The 12,287-nt window shown below is 47.5% G+C and overlaps 1 protein-coding gene across 3 annotated transcripts in view; it reads left to right on the top strand.

Moving 5' to 3' along the window:
* MYL4 (myosin light chain 4) overlaps nt 1-426 on the top strand; it is a 28,939-nt gene extending 28,513 nt beyond the window's left edge. For all 3 annotated transcript variants that reach the window (XM_059147706.1, XM_059147704.1, XM_059147705.1), the window contains one exon: nt 262-426. The gene's annotated coding sequence lies outside the window, so the exon portion shown is untranslated. The remainder of the gene's footprint in view (nt 1-261) is intronic.
* The last annotated feature ends 11,861 nt before the right edge of the window (nt 427-12,287 follow it).

The following is a 12,287-nucleotide window of genomic DNA, read 5'->3' as shown; positions in this document are numbered from 1 at the left end:
CTGTCTTGACCCTCATCAATGACACCTGACAGCCTTTCTATTAAGGTCTCTCAAGGCGAGACCATTCCCTCTGGACTGGAGCCTCCTGTACTGGCTCCTGCATGTGCAAAAGCTGGGTCCTGGGGGGAAGAGCGCCCTGGCCTGTGCCCTTGACTCTGTTCCTCACTCCCTTCCCTGGACTCCCCTTGGGCTGAGGGCCATCCCAGCTGGGGTATGGGGTTTGTAATAAGGGGCTGGGGTCCATCTAGCACTTTCTTTCAGGTGCCTGTTCTGGGCCTTAGCCTTTCTGGAGTGAATTAAGCCAGAGACCCAGAGAGACTGAGCTGGAGCTGGGGTCCTGGACTTACCCGACACAACATGACTCCTTGGGCCCCGAACCCTCCCTGTAAATAAACGGTTCTGGCAAGCCTGGGCCAAATACTCTGAGTCCAGCCAGTCTTTGAATTATTTTTAAAAAATGAATTAATTGAGAGAGTGTGTGTGTGTGTGTGTGTGTGTGTGTGTGTGTGTTTGTGTGTGTGATGTGAGGGTCCACACATATTCCTCAGGGAAATGAGTGGTATCTGGGAGCTGGGAGACAAGGGCTGAAGCCCAGGGATCTGGAAATAATGAGGTTAGACCCATGAGTGGAAAGCGCCACGGGGTAGGGGGCTGCAGTTCGTGGAGCTGTAATCCGGAGTTTCGTTTCCTTCCAAGGCTCACTCCCCACCTTGTCTCACCTCCAGGTGGTGAACAGGAAGGGGGTAAAGGAACACTGGGGCTGCCAGGGTCCCCTCAAATGGTTCTTCTTTGTTTGTAAAAAATTGTGGCAAAATAAATATAACATAAAATTTCCATCTTAACCATTTTTAGGGGACAGGACTATAGTGTTCGGTATATTCACATTGTTGGGCACCCCATCTCCAACCTTTTCGTTTTACGAAACTGAAACCCCATGTCCATTACATACTAACTCGCCAGCCCCCAGCAACCACCGTTCTACTTTCTGTCTTTGAATTTGACTCCTGTAGATATCTCATATAAGTGGAATCATACAGTATTTGTTTTTTTGGGTCTGGTTTTTTTCACTTAGTATATTGTCCTCAAGTTTCATCCACGTTGCAGCCTGGATCAGAATCTCCTTGTTTCTTAGCGATGAATAGTATTCCACTGTATGTAGGTATCACATTTTGGTTTTGGTCCTTGTTTCTTGATGTGGGCCCATTTAGGCACCTCTTACCCTGAGTACAAATTCCCTGGTGCCTGGTTCAGTCCTGCTCGTCCTGGACATCTCACTGACTCGCTGCTCAAACCCCAGGTCCACACCCAGGACTCCAACTCAGGGTTCTAGAAAGTGTCAGGGTCAGAGAGAGCACAGACCTCAGAACTGGGAGGGCAGGGGAGCCAGGAAAGGCAAGTGGGAAAATGGGAGGGATGAGAAGACCAGGATTGGGAAGAAGAAAATAGAAATGTGATGCAGGTTTTTTGTTTTAAGATTTTATTTATTTGAGAGAAAGCGAGCACGAATGGGGGGCGCGGGGCAGAGGGAAAAGCAGTCTCCATTCCAAGACTCTGGGATCATGTCTTGAGCAGAAAGCAGATGCTTATGGACTGAGGCACCCAGGTGGCCCAGAAATGTGGTGAAGTTCAAGACCCACTCCCTTGAGCAGACACATTTATATTGGAGTTCAGGGGCCCGGTTACCCCCATATGGGGGTCCCTCTATCCCTGGGAACTTGGCAGGGTGGAGCAGATTCTCCTTCTCATCACTGGTCTGCTGCCCTGTCGGGGTATCCAGCCACAGAGCTCTGTGGAACATCTATAAATCCAGCCATCGCTGAGATTCCACGAACCCAGAAGGGAAGCTTGTCATGGGAGGCTGAGAACCCACGAACCCAAATTCACCCTTCTCAGAAATTTACAGTCTGGCTGGGAAGATGAGACCAAGGCCCTTGTGTAGCCTTTCTTCTTTGAAGAGGGTTCCAGCTTTGGGAATCAACTGATTGAATCATAAAACCAGAGATCTTTATGTAGTTGTGGAAGGGGGTCATTGCCTCTAGTGGTTTTGAAACTGTTTTAGCTCCAAAGTCTTTGGCTCTTATGGGGGAGCCAATGCACGGAGCTGAAGGGAGTAGAGCTCTGGTGGGGGCCGTGGGCTGGATTCCAGCTTCTCAGGGTCTCTAACTTGTGTTGCTTGGAACACAACCAGAGGACCCATGATGGAGCCAGACCTAACTGTCAAAATGAAGAAATGGATTGTTAGCAATGAAGTGACTTATCCAAGGTCACAGCTAAAGGAAACCCAGCATCCCATATTTTTCTCATTTTTAACACAATAACCTGCCTTTGAAATTTTTTCCAAGTTAGGCTCTTTTTTGCTTCTTTCTGCTTAGGCTTCTTTCTGTTCTTTTTTGACCTTACTTTTTTCTCCTTTTTGAAAATCAACCTTCCCAACTTGAAATCTAGTGTTCTTCTTCAGTGTCGGAGCCTTTGTCAAGTTTTCCTCCCTCTCTTACTTTCTTCATGAAATGTTTATTGTCTACTATATGCATTTATGAGGATTTGGGATTAAGGCTCCCAATGATTAAAAAACTGAAAAAGTGGGCGCCTGGGTGGCTCAGTGGGTTAAGCCGCTGCCTTCGGCTCAGGTCATGATCTCAGGGTCCTGGGATCGAGTCCCGCATCGGGCTCTCTGCTCAGCAGGGAGCCTGCTTCCTCCTTCTCTCTGCCTGCCTCTCTCCCTACTTGTGATCTCTCCCTGTCAAATAAATAAATAAATCTTAAAAAAAAAAAAAAAAAAAAAAAAAAACAAAACCTGAGAAAGTGTTTTGCTTGCCCAAGGAGCTCATGGTCCAGTTAAACAACAAAACAGGCATCCAAGGACTAAGCAGAGAACGACTGTCAAAGAGCCTAAGTTGGTGACTCACAAAGTATTGAGTTCCCAGGGACCTGCAGGAAGAGGAACTAGAAGGAAATGAGGTGTGACAGGGAAGATTTTTCTCGGGAGATGGGCTTTAAGTGAGACCCAGTTCTGATGCTCAGGCCCCGGGAGAGGAAGGTCGTGAACCGGTATCACCAACTCATTCAACAGACACTGACTGTGTGCCTGCTGTGTGTATGGCCTGGCTTGGGCCTTGGGGATTTACTGACCAGACAGCCATGGTCCCTGTCCTCATGGAGCTTACAATTTAGTGGGAAGACAGAGACATTAGATTGTGGTAATCATGTGACAGATAACCTCCAACTTTTTCTGAAACTAGTATCAGTTATGGTTCTATTGGGCTGTGAGTTACAAAGGCTAAAAGACAGTGGCTTAAAGGAAACAGAAGTACATTTTCCCTCCCACAGAGTTTCGGAGGCCACAGTCCAGGGCTTGTGTGACAGCCATTCTGCACCAAGTGCCCAGGACCCCAGCCTCCGTTTATCTGGTGGGATTGCAGCACGTGACCTCTGCTCATGGTCTAAGATGGCTGCTCTGTCTCTGCCACCACTTCTGAAGGAATAGTTTTGGAAGCACTTCTGAGCGTTCTCAGGAGCCTGCATGGCCTCTGTGGTGTTGGGCTTGTCTATCTGAAGAGACAAGGAACGCCTGTCCTCTTGGTGACTCTTTCCCTACTCTGCCTCATGCCTGTGGGGGCCTTCAGTCAGGCTAAGTCCTTGCCCCTCCTGGGTAGAAGTATGGGCAAAAGGTAACCTATTTCCACATTTTTCTTTGACTGGACTGACTTCCAGTATTTCAAACCAGGACTTGGCCCATGTATTTGTCTGTTTGGGTTGCTATGACAAAATACCATAGGCCAGTGACTTCAATGATAGATATTTATTTATCAATGTCTCGTAGGATGGAAGTCTGAGATCAGGGTGCCAGCATGACTGGGTTCTGGTGAGAACTCTCTTCCTGTCTTCCTGCTGTACCCTCACAGAGGAGAAAAAGCAGGGTGAGAAAGAGACACAGAGTGCTCCACAGTCACGACTTTACCAAAACATAATTATCAAAGGCCCCACCTCCAAATGCCTTCACTTTGAGGGTGGGAGGCTGGGACTTCAACTTATGAATTTGGGGGTGGGGGGGTCACAATTCTACCCCTTAACAGACTCAATGGGAATAGAACTGAGCCCACTGAAGTTGCTTCCACCACCCTGAGGGGTGGCCGGCTGTGGAGGGTGGCCCCTCAGGAGGTCGAATGAGGATTGGCGGGAAGAGAGGAAGGGGTGTGTGTCCCAGATCCTGAGCACATGGAAAGAGTGGTGCCACTTGGAGTCAGCAATGGTGCCATCCTGATGGGGTGATGGCCAGTGCTGGGACACGGGACAGCTGCTTTTGCAGAAGGGAGAAGATGACTGTATGTGCCCACAGGCCAGGCTTCCTGTGTCCTGGAGACCGGAAGGGTAAACACAGATCTCGGTGCAGGGTCCTCACCACCCCAAGGCTGTGGACAGTGCTGCAGAGGACATCAGAGAGGATGAGTGGCCTCACTGAAAGGGGGTGAACCGAGGCAGGGAACAGGGAGGAGATGTAGGGAAAGCTCTTGCTTACACCCTCCCTGCTCTGCCCCTTTCCTACTTCTCATCTAAAGGTACAGGGAGCCTGTCCTACCTCCCTGGGGAGAAAATGGGTAAGGCGACTAGGCACGAGATCGAAGGTGATTATGGAATGGGATCTGTTGTTGTCAAAGGCAAATTTTAGAGAGATGATACTAACGAGCATTATCAACTTAACGAACACCTGCTATGTGCTGGGCATTGTGCTAAGCACTTCACATCACATTTAAAAAAAATTATTTATTTGTTTGACAGAGAGAGATCACAAGTAGGCAGAGCAGTAGGCAGAGAGAGAAGGGGAAGGCAGGCTCCCCGCTGAGCAGGGAGCCCCACTCGGGGCTCCATCCCAGGACCCTGATATCATGACCTGAGCCGAAGGCAGAGGCTTAACCCACGGCACCCCCACATCACCCAGGCGCCCCCACATCACATTTTCTCATAGCAACCTAGGAGATAAGAGATAATATCCCCATTTAAAAATTTTAAAACATGACATAGAATAACAACAACAAACTTGACTCTTAAATCCCCCCTCTGGTCGAAGTCTGTAGCATGATATGATATTATTCATAGGTTGTCATTTTCATCAAATTGCTTCCTCAATTAGGGCTTAAAAAGCCTCCCAGAAGCTACTGGTCATTCCCAAACCTTTCTGCCAGTGTCTAAGGCCTTCCTCTCTTTGGCCCCCCACTCCTAAGACTCGCTGTAGCCCACTGATCTCTTTCCCTGTTGGCTCCCTAGCTCCTTTTGCTTCCTCCTCCTCTCCCACCCTGCCCCCACGACCTCCTGATCCATTTCATTCCTTCCTTCTGGTGTGTGCTCTTCTTTCTGCCTAAATGATTCCCACCCTTCAAGACAAAGGTCAGGCTGCCCCTGACCCACTCCCACCCCCGCAAGCTTTCTCCACTGGCAGCGAGAAATCTCTGTGCTAATTATCCACGGCCACAATTTAGTCTCCTTAACACAACTGCCAAATTGGAGCCGAAGCTATCAGAGCTAGAGGAGACCGTAGAGACTTCTAGTGGAGTGTAATCACCTGAGAGCAGTCTTGGGCATAGAGCCATCCCGTGTTAGGTTGGCATCCTCTAAAACCTCTTTGGTTGCTAGGGTTTTAAGGTACAATGTGCATTGGTGGAGATCGCCGGCGGTGCAATACCCGCCTCCCACCGCTAGATGGCAGAATTGCAGCGGCATGCTTCTGGACGGAGAGGGATTCCCAGCCTGGGTTGGAAGGAACCTGCCGAGGTCACTTGGTCCATCCGTGCCTTCAGGAAAACGAAGGTTTTATTCACTTTCGAAGGCCCTCAACTATTAGCTTGCTTTAGTAACCCCACAAAGTTTTGCAATGAGGGATCAAAGAGAGGGCACTGTTCTGGACCCGTTCAGCAAGCTCCCAAGTCACATCCATGCTCAGCGCCTTCAGCTCCACAGGCTGCAAAATGAGGACGATGAGCTCATCTTTAATCCCCTCCAGTTCTCTGCTTCCGGTCGTCTAGAACTCGACCGATTTCTTGCTATTTTCAGCTTTTGTCCACTTGCTCTGTTTTTCACTGCTATTGTGCATACACTTTTAGAACCCTTGCTGGTAGAAAGGATTCACTCAGAAAACCCATGGAGTGCACAGTAGTAGGTGCTTGGGAGATTAAAAAAAAAAAAAAGGAATAAAGTTACCATGGTCTTCCACTCCATAAGTTTACACTCTCCTGGAGGACAAACGAACTACGTGTGAAAAAGTTAAACCATGTCAAAAGACAAACTAGAAGAAAGGACACCAGGCAGTGTAAGTCTATCAGGGAGAGACCTGGGACCAGAGCGCTCGGAGTTCGCGGGGAGAAATAGGGAGGGTTTCATAGAAGAGGTGTGGCAAGCTTGGATGGGATAGAAATAGGTAAGAACCCAGAGAAAGATGCTAGACAAGAGGTGCCAGATGTCTCCTGCACCAACTAGAACTACAGTCTCTTGTCTTTTAGGATTTGGCATATTAAGAAAAAAAAAAAAGGATAAGAGGAAAGTGAGAAAAAGAACTGGAGAGAGCGGGATGAGAGGCAAGGAGAAGGGAAGACAGACAGAGGATGGAAGGGTGAACAGTGACCACACTCCGGAGCAAAGCACACCATTTCAGAGGTAGAGAAGGGACGTTAAAACAACCTAAAGGTAAGCTGGGAATGTACTTTCTTTTCTTCTCTCATCTGGTAGAAGCACAGAATTATGTATGTTTAGGGTTGGAAGGGAACTCTAGTCCAAACTCTTCATAAAACCCTTATAAAATGATTGCCCAGGAGCTCCTGGATGGCTTAGTTGTTGAAGTATCTGACTCTTGATTTTGGCTCAAGTCATGATTTCAGAGTTGTGAGATCGAGCCCCAAGGGAGGGTCCTCACTAGGCCTGGAGCCTACTTACAAATTCTCTCTCTGCCTCTGCCCCAGCCCCCTCTAAAAAAGTAAAAATAAAAAGAATTTAAAAATGAAATGATTGCCCATTGTTCACTTGAATACCTGCCATGAAATGAGACTCACCACCTCCCAGAGTAACTCACTCCATATGAGATAAACTCTAGCTGATATTCTTCATAATAGGAATCTGGTATTTACATTCCTGAGATTTCCATCGAGTGGTCCTGGATTCGTCTTCCAAAGTAACCCAGAAAATATGTAAGAACATTCCTCTTGATACAATTTGCCATTTCTTCTTTCCTCAACTGAATACCTGCCAGCAGGTGCTTTGTTCCAGGTCCAGATTCTTAGATCTGTTTAACGTGACCAGTAGATGTCTGACTTGTTCTACTGAGGGCTCAGCTCTCTCTTAGCAATGTACTTTCACACTTTAGAGTCTGAAAGTTAATCTCCCAGAAAAGATGGAACCGAGGTCAAAATTGACAGCACAAAGGACTGTGCGCTTCCTGTTCTTCTTGCTCGGAACATAAACAGCATATTTTCATTAATTCTAACATTCAAACAATTTCACTTCTTTTCGGACTTACATCTTCTTGGCTTTGCTCTCACAGCCCCACGCCACAACTTGACATTCACAACCAACCCCTGGCTGTCCCCCTTTCCACCTTTCTGGATAAGAACCTTGCAGAATTAACCTTTCCTCATCTCCAACAGTCTCTCCGGAGCCCCTTCCCCATCTGTTTCCTTAGTTAGTTGTTTGCGATTTGCTTTGGAACACCTTCCCTTCCTCTGGCGATAGGAAGAGAGATTCTTTTTTTTTTTTTTTTAAAGATTTTATTTATTTATTTATTTGACAGAGAGAGATCACAAGTAGGCAGAGAGGCAGGCAGAGAGAGAGGAGGAAGCAGGCACCCTGCTGAGCAGAGAGCCTGCTGTGGGACTCGATCCCAGGACCCCGAGATCATGACCTGAGCCGAAGGCAGTGGCTTAACCCACTGAGCCACCCAGGCTCCCCGGAACAGAGATTCTTAACCATAAGGACCCCTGTGGGCACACTCATGTTCTTTTTCCAGGAAGAAGATTTGTGCTTTACATCACATGGTCAAAGGGGTCAGAGACCCACCAGAGGTTAAGGACCGCTGTTTCAGAGCCTTCGTGGGATTTTGTTTATCTGTCTCCTGAATGTTTTGACATTGCTTCTGGTGTGGCCACAGTTCCTCTGGGGCTACCATGACCCCGCAGGATAGCTCATCCCCTTCTCACAGGACTCTCTTCACGTCCGCCTCTCTCCCTGACAACCCTGAGCCATCTTGGATTTAGAGAGCCCATTCCACCTTTTACTTCCTCTGCAGCCCCACTTGTAGCTGAATAAATGTTCCTAACATTCTAAGCTGGATCTGCATGAGTGTGCCCACCCCCCACTCCCCACCCCACCCCCAGCTGGAGCTCATTGAATTTCTGCAGTCACCTCTCCCTTCCTGTATCACAGCTTCTGTTGACAAAGGACGGTGAATCCCACCCAGCTCATCAATTTCTGGTCCTCCCCAAGAGCGTGGTGTGCACTTTCTACAAAAACATAGTCCTTTTGCATTTATATAAATCTTATATGGTGCGTCTGGCAACCCAGGGCCACAGTCAGTGTAGGCAAAGGGGGTTGGGGCTGTCGGTGTCTAGTTTTCTTGGTGGCACTGGAGACTTGGGTCCTAGCACCTGAGGATGGAAACAGCATCTGTGGCTGGGCTGGGCTGGGCTCAGGGCTGCCTCAGTCTTCCAGCCCTCAGGGCTTCAAAGGAGATTAGAAGGAGGACCCCCTGGGCCCTGCACCTTCTCCCATTCCCTCCCCACCCACACTCTGCTCTGCACTCAGCTCCGCTGTGCCTGACATGTTGTGAAGAAGCCAGGGTCAAATACCCAGTGTTAAAAGCCTGGTACCAGTTGGAATGTGAAGAGTTTCACAAACATTTACTTAATGCATTTTATTGCTGGTACTGCCACTTTCCATTTGACTTAGGATCTCGTCTTTGTGATGGTTTGCCAGCATCTCCTTTCTTATAATGGCAGCTGGCATTTTGCTAGGCCTTTGGGGTTTATGAAATGAAATAGAATAGGGGCACCTGGGTGGCTCAGTTGGGGAAACACCTGCCTTCAGCTCAGGTCATGATCCCAGGGTTCTGGGATGGAGCCCCGCGTCAGATTCCCTGCTCATTGGAGAGCCTGCTTCTCCCTCTGCTGCTCCCCTTGCTTGTGCTCTCCCTCTCTGTCAAATAAATAAATAAAATCTTAAAAAAAACAAAAAAAGAAATGGAATAGAATCTGGTCCTTGCCCTCGAGGAATATCAAGACTGATAGGTAAACTAAGACATGTGTTGTGCACAAATAAAAAAATATCAAGCAGAAGTCAAAGGCTTATAAGAGAAAGAGATACTAGCAAAGAGGTGGGGGAATTTGAAAAGGAGACACAGGCTGATTTCTGTTTAGGAGATCAGAGAAGGCTCTTGGGAGGGGGAGCTGGCATGGAAAGCATAGAGGCTGGGGGTGATTTTGATTCATACTTAGAAGCAGTAGAGCAGTGGTTGTAATATTGTCTCAGGGTCTCAGGAGCTGTGTGACCTCTGGCAAGTTTCTCATCCTCTCTGAGCCTCAATTTCCCAATTTACAAAATGGAGATAATAGTAGTACTGACCTCATTTGTTTATTTGGAGATGAATTAATGGACATGTTTTTTTTTTTTTTTTTTTTTTTTTTATTTTTTATTTTTTATAAACATATATTTTTTATATACATATATTTTTATCCCCAGGTCTGTGAATCACCAGGTTTACACACTTCACAGCACTCACCAAATCACATACCCTCCCCAATGTCCATAATCCCACCCCCTTCTCCCCAACCCCCTCCCCCCGGCAACCCTCAGTTTGTTTTGTTTTATTAGGAGATAAATTAATGAATGTTTATTAGGAGATGAATTAATGAATGAATACGTATAAAGCCCTTAAAACAGTATCTGTCACATACTAAGGACTCAGTAACTATTAATTCTGTAGGGGAGAAGGATAGTCTAGGCAGAGGGAACAGCTCTAGCAAAAGAAGGAAAATGAAAGAACTATTTTTCTTCTTTAAAACTTTAATTCCAGCATAGTTAACATACGGTGTCATATTAGGTTCTGGTGTCTGATGTAGTGATGTAATGCTTCACCTCCATACAGCACCCAGTACTCATCACAAGTGTACTCAGAAACTATTATTCTTACGGGAAACCCCCGAGGAATAAAAATACTCGGCAAACGAATGGAGAGGAGACACTGCCCATTATAATCGCAACTGCCTTTGTTGCACACCTACCTTGTGCTAACGCTCTTCTGTGCTTTGCATGCCATGCTCACTCACTCTCTCCAGCACTCTTCCGGGGGCAGGTGTGATGATCCCCACTTTACAAACAAGGAGACGGAGACTGGCAGAGACCAACTCCCATAAGGGCACATAGTGAACCACCAGAAGCTTCAGGAATTGGACCCACATCCACTTGTTAAACCTGGGTGAAGCCTGGGTTGAGTTTCCAGCCCTAGCCGCCCCCCCTCCCCCGCCTCCCCTTCCTTGGATCCCTCCTTCCCACCCCTGACATATATACAAACCTGCCAGACGTTTAAAATTTTTAAAAATTATTTATTTATTTATTTATTTATTTTCTGCCAGGCGGTTAAAAAAAAAAAACAAACCAGCATGCGACAAAATCCAAAATACCAAGGGGATTTGGAGTATAGAAGTGACTGGAGACCCATTCCAGGGAGCAGACCTCAGGAGAAATGGGGCATGCTACTTGAGGCTCCATTGGGGGAAGTGGAATCAGGGGACGCCTCCCTTGTGACCCTGTCCCTCTGGTCCTTCCTCTGTGGCATCTGGGGCATCTGGTTGAGTCTTGAAGGCTGCTGGGGGAGAGGCGGAACATGAGAAGAGCATTCCAGGGGAGATGGAGGAGGCAGGGAGTCACTATGTGATGTGATTTGCTGCTTCGGTGGATAGGTTACTAAATTTCTTTTTTCCTGCAGATTTGGTTTTTCTTTTTAAAGATTTTATTTATTTATTTGACAGACAGAGATCACAAGTAGGCACAGAGGCAGGCAGAGAGAAAGAGAGAGAGAGAGAGGGAAGCAGGCTTCCTGCGGAGCAGAGAGCCCGATGTGAGGCTCGATCCCAGGACCCTGAGATCATGACCCGAGCCGAAGGCAGCAGCCCAAACCACTGAGCCACCCAGGCACCCTCAGATTTGGTATTTTTGGAGTCGTCTCGATACATAATCACTCCAGCATTTTTTATTTGCTTTTTTTTTTTTCTATACTGATTCAAAAATACAATTAAAAAATTGCCACAGATTAACTGGGCTAAATGTCTTACAACCTGTGTAGCTTAGTTCACGTGCCTTTGACAATTTCATCACAAGCTCCTCTCTTATTTTCTGCCATGCTACAGTTAGTTTCTGAGGGACTTTGAGAGTTCTGTCCCCTTGCCTCAAAGGACATCCAGGGTCCCTGGCCAGAGTGTCCCAAATGTCCATTAGCAATCACCTTTCTATGGGGGTAGACATTGAATGGTTCTGGGGATGGTTTGTTAATGGGACGTTTGGGCACTAAAGTCAGAATGGCAGGTTTTGGAGTTGAGGATTACGGTTTATCCGTGAGTGGCCTCAGGCAAGAAAGTCCCTTTCTGTATCTCAGTGTCCTCATCTGAAAGATGGGGATTCAAAACAATCCCCATCTCTTACGGGGTTCTGTGAGGATTTTACAAGGTCATAAGCATGCAGCATTTAGCGCGGTGGCTGTCCCATAAGAACCCGTCAGTTACTGTAAGCTACAAAGTTGTCACCACTCCACCATCTCAGCTACGAAGTCGTCGGCACTCTGTCATCTCCACTTCTTCAGTGGATTGACCAGTAAGAACTCAAAGGCAATAGGAAACACATTGCATTTTGTGATCTGGGAAATGGAAAGCTCCAGAGACACAGGGCATTCATTCAGTAGGATGGTCCCAGGTGAAGGTGTCACCACATACAAAATCCCCAGAGCATTTAGAGGGTGGGGGGAGGGTGCAGAGTCCCCAGGGAAAGACCAAAGAAACAGGATCAGGAGGACAGGTGAATGGTAGTTGGAAGAAACTAGGTAGGGATAGGGAAATACAACCCATGGGGTGGTCACAGGTGTGGGCCCGAGAGGGGAGAAAATGCAGCAAGAGTGGTGGTGAGGTGGGTGCAGGGAGGGAGGGCCAGAGTGGTCCTGGAGAGCTCCTGCCCCGGGGTCCTCCGTGTGAGTGAAGGAGGCGTGGGTCTCCTCTTTTCCACCTTCCTTAGGCCTCCTGGCTTCCAGGCCAGGGCTGAAGACT

Source organism: Mustela lutreola, chromosome 15 (genome assembly GCF_030435805.1).
Source record: "Mustela lutreola isolate mMusLut2 chromosome 15, mMusLut2.pri, whole genome shotgun sequence".
NCBI classification, from domain to species: domain Eukaryota; kingdom Metazoa; phylum Chordata; class Mammalia; order Carnivora; family Mustelidae; genus Mustela; species Mustela lutreola.
Note: the sequence above shows the minus strand (reverse complement) of the source record. Positions and strands in the feature narration are given on the sequence as shown.